This window comes from Danio rerio, chromosome 16 (genome assembly GCF_052040795.2).
Source record: "Danio rerio strain M-AB ecotype USA chromosome 16, GRCz13ab, whole genome shotgun sequence".
NCBI classification, from domain to species: Eukaryota; Metazoa; Chordata; class Actinopteri; order Cypriniformes; family Danionidae; genus Danio; species Danio rerio.
The window spans coordinates 6482182-6491387 of record NC_141036.1 but is presented as its reverse complement, the minus strand read 5'-3'; the positions used below and the strand labels follow the sequence as shown (position 1 = coordinate 6491387).

The 9206-nt window shown below is 34.4% G+C and overlaps 1 long non-coding RNA gene across 1 annotated transcript; it reads right to left on the bottom strand.

The window, feature by feature from the left end:
• Window positions 1-357: 357 nt before the first annotated feature.
• Window positions 358-5312, bottom strand: LOC147840119 (uncharacterized). The gene is made up of 3 exons (XR_015510884.1): window positions 3436-5312; window positions 2644-3226; window positions 358-2344 (listed from the first exon to the last, which is right to left on the bottom strand). It is a non-coding gene; the product is annotated as an uncharacterized LOC147840119 (long non-coding RNA).
• Between the last annotated feature and the right edge of the window lie 3894 nt (window positions 5313-9206).

Sequence of the window (9206 nt, the reverse complement as noted above, 5' to 3'; positions counted from 1 at the left end):
TAAATATGACTTTTGGGCCTAAAATAACAAATAGGATGTTTTTTTATTATGCAAAAGCTATAAAAATATAATTGGCATGAAAAATATGGAATCTGAGGTTTCAAAAAAAGCTAAATATTAAGAAAATATTAGATATAAATATAAATGTTAAGAAATATAACAAGACTTTACACTGTACACAAATTAGAAGCATGCAGTTAAAAAACTTAATCAAAAATAAAACATCAAGTTCATACGGTACAGAATCACTCACATTTGTTTTGTTCTACTAATCAGGCGTTTCTCACTCTTGTGTTTCGACACTGATTCAAGACCATCTGCTGCTTTCCTTATTTGTCCTGATAATCAAAAAAAAAACATTTAAAAAACCTTAAAAATGAACCGTCGCCCAAATCTGTGTTAAATTGTGCCAAAGCTTATCGAACTGATAATAGCAGGGAGGGGGGCTGGAGGAGAAACGCACACACACACACACACATGCGCACGTACACATTGCAGATTACAGTCAGGGTGACCGGACTCAGCCATTCTAATGGTATTGATTGAAAACAGCAGGGGGTCCAGAGGCTGAGAGCTTGAGATATTCACTCACCTGCAGTACAAAGTCACTCTCTCTTGCTTTCTCTCTCTCTCTCTCTCTCTCACACACACACACATGCTCAAATCAAATCCCATTTGGGGCTGCTGTTAAACTAGCTCACTAAATTGGCCTGCAGCTCTCGGTCTAATACAGCAATAATGTCACACTGCGCTTGTTTACTCTGAATTTTAATTTTCTGTTTCATTGCTCCTGGTTATTGATGTTTGCGTTATCACGTTCACTTTAAACTATTGATAAATTGGCGTCTCGGCTTTCATACATATAATTACTTCAGGTATCACGCGCGGACCTGAAAATACAGGACATCCATCTGCAAAAGCATCATGGGAAATTCAGAACTGCTTAGAAAGACGGACTTGCTGTACAATGATATAGAATGTAACGATATACACAGATATCGACATAAGTAAAGTATTTTTGGTAACACTTTAGTTCACATCACAAATCATCCTATTAAGTACTGGCTTATTACCTGACTATTATTAAGATATTAACTGTTCATTAGTAGTTATAAAGTAGTAGTTGTCTAATTCTACATCCCTACCCAAGCCTAAACCCAGCTACTACCTTTCTAATTATTCATAAATGGTTAATTAGTCGTGTATTAAGCTAGTATTGTTAGTTATTGGTTTGTTAATACTGTGAATTGTGACCTAAACTAAAGTGTTGCCGTCTTTTTTATGAATAGAGCTTCTGATTCATTTGACTGTTGGGAAATTCATTCATTCATATTCCTTCGGCTTACTCCCTTTATTCATCAGGAGTCACCACAGCAGAATGAACCGCCAACTTATCCAGCATATGTTTTACACAGCAGATGCCCTTCCAGTTGCAGCCCAGTACTGGGAAACATCCATACACACTCGTTCCCACTTGTAACTACACTGTAAAAAAAAATAATAATAATTTTACAGAAAATATCTCTAAAGTTTTTACAGTAATTTTTTTTGTCATTTCAAATTATATTCAAAACTTCGTAAAATGACAAACAATCTCTCTGAATTAACAGTTTGACTTTCATTTTAGGTACTTTATCATTAACGACAAATTACTGATATTTTTGTTTTTTATTCAGGGAAATTACAGTATTATTTATACAGTATTTTTCTGTTATTTTAAATTATATTCAAAAGTCCATAAAAATTACGAACAACATCTGTAAATGAACAGCTTGACTGTTATTTTATGTACTGTATAATTAATGACAAATTACAGCAATTTTCCTGTTTTATACAATAAAAATTGTGTATTATGTACACACTGTTTCTTCCTGTTTTTTAAGTACATTTAAAATGACATAAAATTAAAGTAAGAAATTGTAATTACTTGCTCTGTTAAAAAAAGGTCAAATGACTGGCAGCTACGGCTGCCAAACAAAAACCATAAAATTACGGAAAAATTTCATTGTTAAAATAAAGTGCAAAAAATAATGAATCCACAGATATTTTCATTAACATGTTTACAGAAAAACACTGTTATTTTACAGACTTTCCCTAGATTATTACGATCAATACTAATAATACAATCTGTTCAATAAATAAAATAGATCAAATCCGCTTACGTGCGCTCATTAGCCCCCCTTTATTTTTTTTTATTTTTCAAATATTTCCCAAATGATGTTTAACAGAGCAAGGACATTTTCACAGTATTTCCTATAATACTTTTTTTCTTATGGAGAAAAACTTATTTGTTTTATTTTGGCTAGAATAAAAAAAAACATTTTAAGGTCAAAATTATTAGCCCCTTTAAGCAATTTTTTTCCGATAGTCTACAGAACAAACCACCTTGCCTAATTACCCTAACCTGCCTAGTTAACCTAATTTACCTAGTTAAGCCTTTAAATGTCACTTTAAGCTGTATAGAAGTGTCTTGAAAAATATCTAGTAAAATATTATTTACTGTCATCATGGCAAAGATAAAATAATTTAGAAATGAGTTATTAAAACTATTATGTTTAGAAATGTGTTGAAAAATCTTCTCTCCGTTAAACAGAAATTAGGGGAAAAAATAAACAGGGGGGCTAATAATTCTGACTTCAACACAGTTGAAGTCAGAATTATTTGCCCCCCTTTGAATTTTGTTTTCTATTTTAAATATTTCCCAAATGATGTTTAACAGAGCAAGGAAATTTTCACAGTATGTCTGATAATATATTTTTTTCTCATGAAGAAAGTCTTATTTGTTTTATTTCAGCAAGAATAAAAGCAATTATTTAAAAAAAAATGTAAAAGCCATTTTAATGTCAAAATTGTTAGATTTGTCCTCCTGTCAGGTTTTGGAGACATATGCATCACCATATGGGGCATAAGAATAGGACTTGTGTTGGATATCACATGTTTTTGGACTGTGGAGGAAACTGGAGCACCCGGAGGAAACCCACGCCAACAACATGCAAACTCTACACAGAAATGACCCAGCTGTGGCTCGAAACAGTGACCTTCTTGCTGTGAGGCGATTGTGCTACCCACTGTGCCACCGTGCTGCCCTTGTAATTAACAAACTAAATTAATTATGTAGGCTAATGGATGTATTCATTGGAGTGAGTTTCCACCGTTTCCTTACTCCGCGAAAGTAAAGGAGTAAAATTAAAGAGAAAGTAAAGAGGCCAAATATAGGAGGCTCGTTCTTTTTCCTTGTGCTGCAAATGCTCTGTTTAACTGTTTCCTCTCTAGCAAAGCATTTTGTTTTTCTACCTACAAAGTCCGCTATGTAAATAGCAAATGCACCATGGTGTGACGCAACTGACTCTTAAAGGGAACGTGAGATGAGACTCTAATTGGTTGAATGCATGTAATGCTCAAAACACATAAATAACTCATTAAGACAATAAGCACAACCCTGTCAGGCCATGCGCCAGGGTACAAAGCTTATTATTCCGTCCTTAAAATAGCAAAAGTGCATCCAGACACACCACTAATGCTTTTGCCATGCATTTTAGACGGTGTGACTAGATCGTTAAAATAGAGTCCTTTGAGTTTTTTGCATCTGAACTCTTTATGCACACTGAAAAAAAAATATTCACTGGATTTACTGATTTTTTTTAAGGTAACAATTTATTAACAATTTATATGAGCTGAATTTATACAAAAAATTGAGCTAAATGCTTAAATAAAATAAATAAAAGCTAAATTAAGTTAAATGAACATTTGTTATTTTAAATTAGCCCATATTGGTTGCAAGCACTTACCTTTAAAAAAAAAGTGTAGTAAATTCAATGAATTATTTTCTTCAGTGTATAAAATTAAACAAATGTGATGTATTAAAGCCTAATGAATGCACAATTCTCACATCCCTGATATCGTCTCTGCATGAGTGTATGCATTAAAATCTCCATCATCACGGTCATATTCATTCCTGATGCTTCTTAGCATTTTGTGATTATCTATGGGAAATCCTCCTAGAATCTTCAGTGAACTGGAACTGCTGATGGCACCATTTCATAATGATACTGAGATGATTTGCATGATAGCAGTCTATCAGGATGAAATACTACAGGTGTACGAGCCGGTGCATGTTATTACTGATTAACCCCACCATATGAAGATGTCTAAGATTGGTTTAAAATAAAAAATATATTTGTGTAAGTACAAAAGTACTCCATATAAGTAGAGTGAACATGTGTAAAGTGGGAGAGATAATGTTAATTCAAAGTTTCCATCTTTTCTGATTCAAAAAACATAAGTGTTTCTCATTTATTTATGGTTATAAATTGCATTATGGGATGTTGATTTCTGCTTCGTGGACTTTTATTGTTGAAAATTTAACTCTACAGTTTACCAAAGTGACTGTTAGCAGTTTGAAACAATATAATGTAAATGAAATAATAAATAAAGAAATAAGTGTAAAATAACAGAAAATGTACTGGCAGTTTATAACAAGGTTTTTGTAGCGTAATATACAACACAAACCCAGACAATATAGTGCTTTACACTATTAAAAATGTTAATAAAAGTCACTTTTTTGAACTTTTAAAAGTTGTAAAAGTTGCCATAATGCAATTCAAAAGCAGAAATAAGCGGGAAAAAATTAAAACATGAATCACAAAATATGGAAGACTAATAGTTTATACAGCATAAAACATACATGATCATTCATTATATTTTGCTAGCATTCATACTTATCGTCTTGTGGTTGTGTGAAAGTCATATGAATGGGGGAATCAGGGAACGATACTCAATAGTCCAAAATATTCAATCATAGAGTAACTGTGGAAAGCCTTATTTTTAAAGGTTTGTGTTTCAGTCTTTTAACACTTCCAAACTAGGAAACTCTTTAGCATTTAAGAAATACTTGAATTTTGAGGGTTGAAGATGTCATAGTTTGAACGTCAGGCACAACCGAAAAAAAAACGATAAAGAAAAGCATTTAAAGATGAAATTTGACTGGTAAAAATAGCAGTTCAGAGTGGATAAATCTGGAAACTCGTGATTTTATGTGACCAGCAAATCTGTGAAATTATGATGTCATCAGACCACGTCTTGATCTTATTACAGTGACATCACTGATTTAGTGGCATCACTTTGATTTAGTGGCTAATTTGTATGAAATCATATGATCTCATTCGCATAATTTAGTACGATTTGCTCATCCCCCAATGACGGTTGGGTTTAGGGGCAGGGTTGGGAGCCACACCTTCTTTTAAAATCGTACATTTTCGTACAACTAAACTCGTAAGAATTTGTACGAATTAACCACTAAACTGACCAAACATAAAATAGTTATGTTTCCTTGTGAGATCAGGCTGATAACAATGCGTAATAGCAACAACAACTACAACAATGGTGGATTACATACATGTGTTACAGAAGTTACTAAGGGCGCTTTCACACCTGTGAATCGATTCAGTCGTTCCAAAACAGGGATTAAAATTGGTACATTGTTGCTCTTTGTTCTGGGTGCGGTTCACTTTCACTCTGCAAACTTTCTAAACAGACCAAAAGAGCTAAAACAAGTCAACCGTGGTCAGAGTATCACGGTTTATTTTGCAGAGTCCCGCTCAGCTTTAATTTATGGCGATGAGCATTAAGACATAATAAGCGGAAAGATGCGCTTTAATTTTGAATGGTGACCTCCACAGACGACGTCACCAGATATAAATCAGAGGTAAGACTCTCTCATGCATAGCCCTTGGCTAGACTGCAGTTCGGTTAATGTTCTTAATGGATAAACAGCTTTTGTTAATAGTTTAGTATCCTTTCACTTTCCTATTTTTTATTTTTATTTTTTTTTTACCTTTTATTAGGATAGAATAGTGGAGGACAGACAGGAAAGTATTAGGACCAGAGAGAGTGGAAGTGTCGGCATAGGACATCGAGTCAGGAATCGAACTCGGGTCGCCGTGAGCACCATGGTGCTATATGTCAGCGCACTTAACTACTAGGCTATTGGCACCGAATTCACTTAACATGAAATGGACATTTTACCGGTAGAAATTACATCTTTCCCCAATTCCTTTGCTCCAATGAACATTTGCAAACTGCATCGGAAACTAGAGCACTCGCAACTACACCTCCGGAGCTGTAGTTAGAAACATAGTTCCTGGCTGTGTTCTATTCCCACTTATCCCCCCTATGCCCTATTCATTTAGAACATTCTAATATTCAAAGTTGGAAAAATTCAAAACAAAACAGCATTAAAGTCATCTCTTTTTGAAAACAAAAAGCATACGTTAATTCTTTTAATTTATAGTGGGTTATTTATTAGGTATCTGTACTGTATATGACATGGGCCTGCTGGTTAGAACTTTCTGCAGTGGTTTACTATGTCGAATTGTAAAAGTAGACTTTTCAATAAAATAAAATAAAAAATAAACAATATTTTACTTAATATTATTATTATTATTAATAATAATAATAATAATAATAATAATATTACTATGTTTTTTTTTTCATTTCTAATAAATAATAAATATTACAATTTATTTTATAATAAACAGCCTCATTATTTATTTATTTATTTATATGATACTAGAATAGTGTTAGCGTTTGTAAGTGATATTATGTTTTAGAATAGAATATGTAATGTTCAACTTCTCAATAATATTAGTAAGGCAAAGACAGGCCCTATATGTGTCATTTACATATATTTTAGTTAATATGGAAAGCGAGTGCATGTTTTTACCAAATCTATTATTGGATTTTTTTAAATGCGTGTTTATGTAAAACAATATAATTTGCACAAAGAATTTATGGGGTTCTTCCCCAAAGAAGTAGTTACTCCACCCCATTTAGAGCATCATTATGGGCATTTTACGGTAAAACTAACATGGTTCAAGCGATGGATCTGCGACAGAGAAACTAGGAGTTTTTGGAAACTCTCGTCACTACATAGTTCTTTTCCCAAACGATGCATCGTGCTATGATAGTTTGATAGTTGGTAAACGCACCTCTGGACATGCTCATGGGCTAATGACATAACCAAATGGAAATGGTCTATAAAAATATATTTCTGATCAGAAGGCTTTACTATTATTGAGGCTACACTAGATAGTTTATACTGATTATTTTTGCATTTACAAACAGATCCCATTCAAGTCCATTACAAGCACTTCACTATAACCCATATTTAGTATGCATGAATACAATATTGTTATAGACTATAGGGTGAATATAATGCAATTAAACTCCAAACGTATCCTTCTTTTAGCTCACTGACTGTGAATCAGCCCGAGTGTGTTTTTTTTTCCTCCTCTCGTTTGGCTCACACTGCAATGCCCTTGTGCAGAAGGAAAAAGAGACAACTAAAAATACGCCATCGTTAAGAACTGCAGAATTGAGCTCTCTGCATCTGTGTTTGCTACTTTCTGCATGTGCCACTTGCTTCTAATTTGACATTGTGAATGTGAGTGAAAGTGCTCATGTGTCCATGTGTGTGTGTGTATGGGGGGAAGGGAGCTTAGTTAGAGCTCCTGGAGGCCTGGCTGGCCGGCTTCACAAGCTCTGCCTCAGCAGGGAGTCCTCCACACAACCCAGGAACAAATGTCACCCGTTCTCAAACCCCCCAACCAACTAACCTTCCCATCCTCCTAGACGACACACACACACAGAAACGCAACTGGGCTTCAGAAAGCCAGCCTTATCAGGGCTTAGGAGGGGGAAAACAAATGCAACACAGGGGAGCATGTGCTTTTCTTCACAGCTGTTGAGTAGATAATTCCAGATTCAGAATTTAATTTGACGACGACGGGAGAAGATGCTGCTGTTATGTTTATTGAGGAGCGAAGTCTCTCTCATCCGTTGTTTTGTTGCCAGCTTGTTATCGGAAAACAAGATGGTGGCAACAGGTACAAAGTGGCGTTCTCCGACAAAAAAAAAAGCTGTTCTCGGTTAGGGTTTCTTCAAAATAACCTCGGCCACTGGGGAAAATGTGAAGTGAAGGAGAGAGAGGGTCTTGTTTTTCACTCTTGGTGCCTCTTTTTTATGTCCGCAGTGGAAAAGAAAAAAAACACACACAGCAGTTCTCTCTGCAGCACGAAGCCAATTAGGTTTTTCCGCACAAGAGTGTCTTAATCAGCGGTGTAATTGGAGGCACCCTGCTGAGATTGAGGCTGGGCAGAGAACAAGGTCTAAACCAACATATAATCAGACATATTGAGCTTCAAACTCTTCACTGTGACAGAAACTATCATTATGAAGAATTAACTGAGTGTTTGGCTAAACCTGCTGAAACAAAGTTACTTGGCATCATTAAAAAGTATAAGGGATACTTAACAACTGACAGGGCTATCTCTCTCTTTCTCTCTGGTGCATTTTATTTGAATCAATCCTGGCTATTATACATGCTGTTGAATGGGAATCTGTGAAATGTGCTCTTTCAAGTAATCCTCGCTGTATCTATTCAGACTCATCAGGAACTCAAAGACTGAAGTTTAATCAAAGATTTTTTTTCGGTAAACTGAATGCGTACATCTCAGCTCCTTTCTTAAGCTCTACTGGAGTGTTTAGTACAAAATTGATAACGCTCCTGTCAAATATACTGATATTTTAACAGCCACTTCGCTTTGAGTAAAGGTGTGAAGTGAATGACAGATTTTGGATAACTGTCAAGTGGATGGATGGATGGATGGATGGATGGGGGGATGGATGGATGGATGAATGCCAATATTAGATGTCAATTTGATGTAATTTTATCATCAAGGTAGTCAACATCAAATCGATTTGTATTTTTGACGTTTTTTTGATGCCAATATTTGATGTCAATTTTATATAATCATTGATATCAATGTAGTCAATTGACCTCAAATCGATTTGTATTTTTGATGCATTTTTGAGGCCGATTTAAGATGTTAATTTCATGTCATTTTGACATTATGGCAATCAATCGACATCAAATTGATTTGTATTTTTAATATCTTTTAAACGCCAATATAATATGTTAATTTGATGTCATTATAGCGTCAAGGTTTTCAATTGACATTAAATTGATTTGTATTTTTAACGTCTTTTTGATGCTAATATTAGATGTCAATTTGATGTAATTTTGACGTCAAGGTAATCAATTGACATTAAATCGATGTGTTTTTTTGATGCCAACATTGATGGCAATTTGATGTCAATTTGATATCAATGTAGTCAATTGACCTCAAATTGATTTGTATTTTTAACAT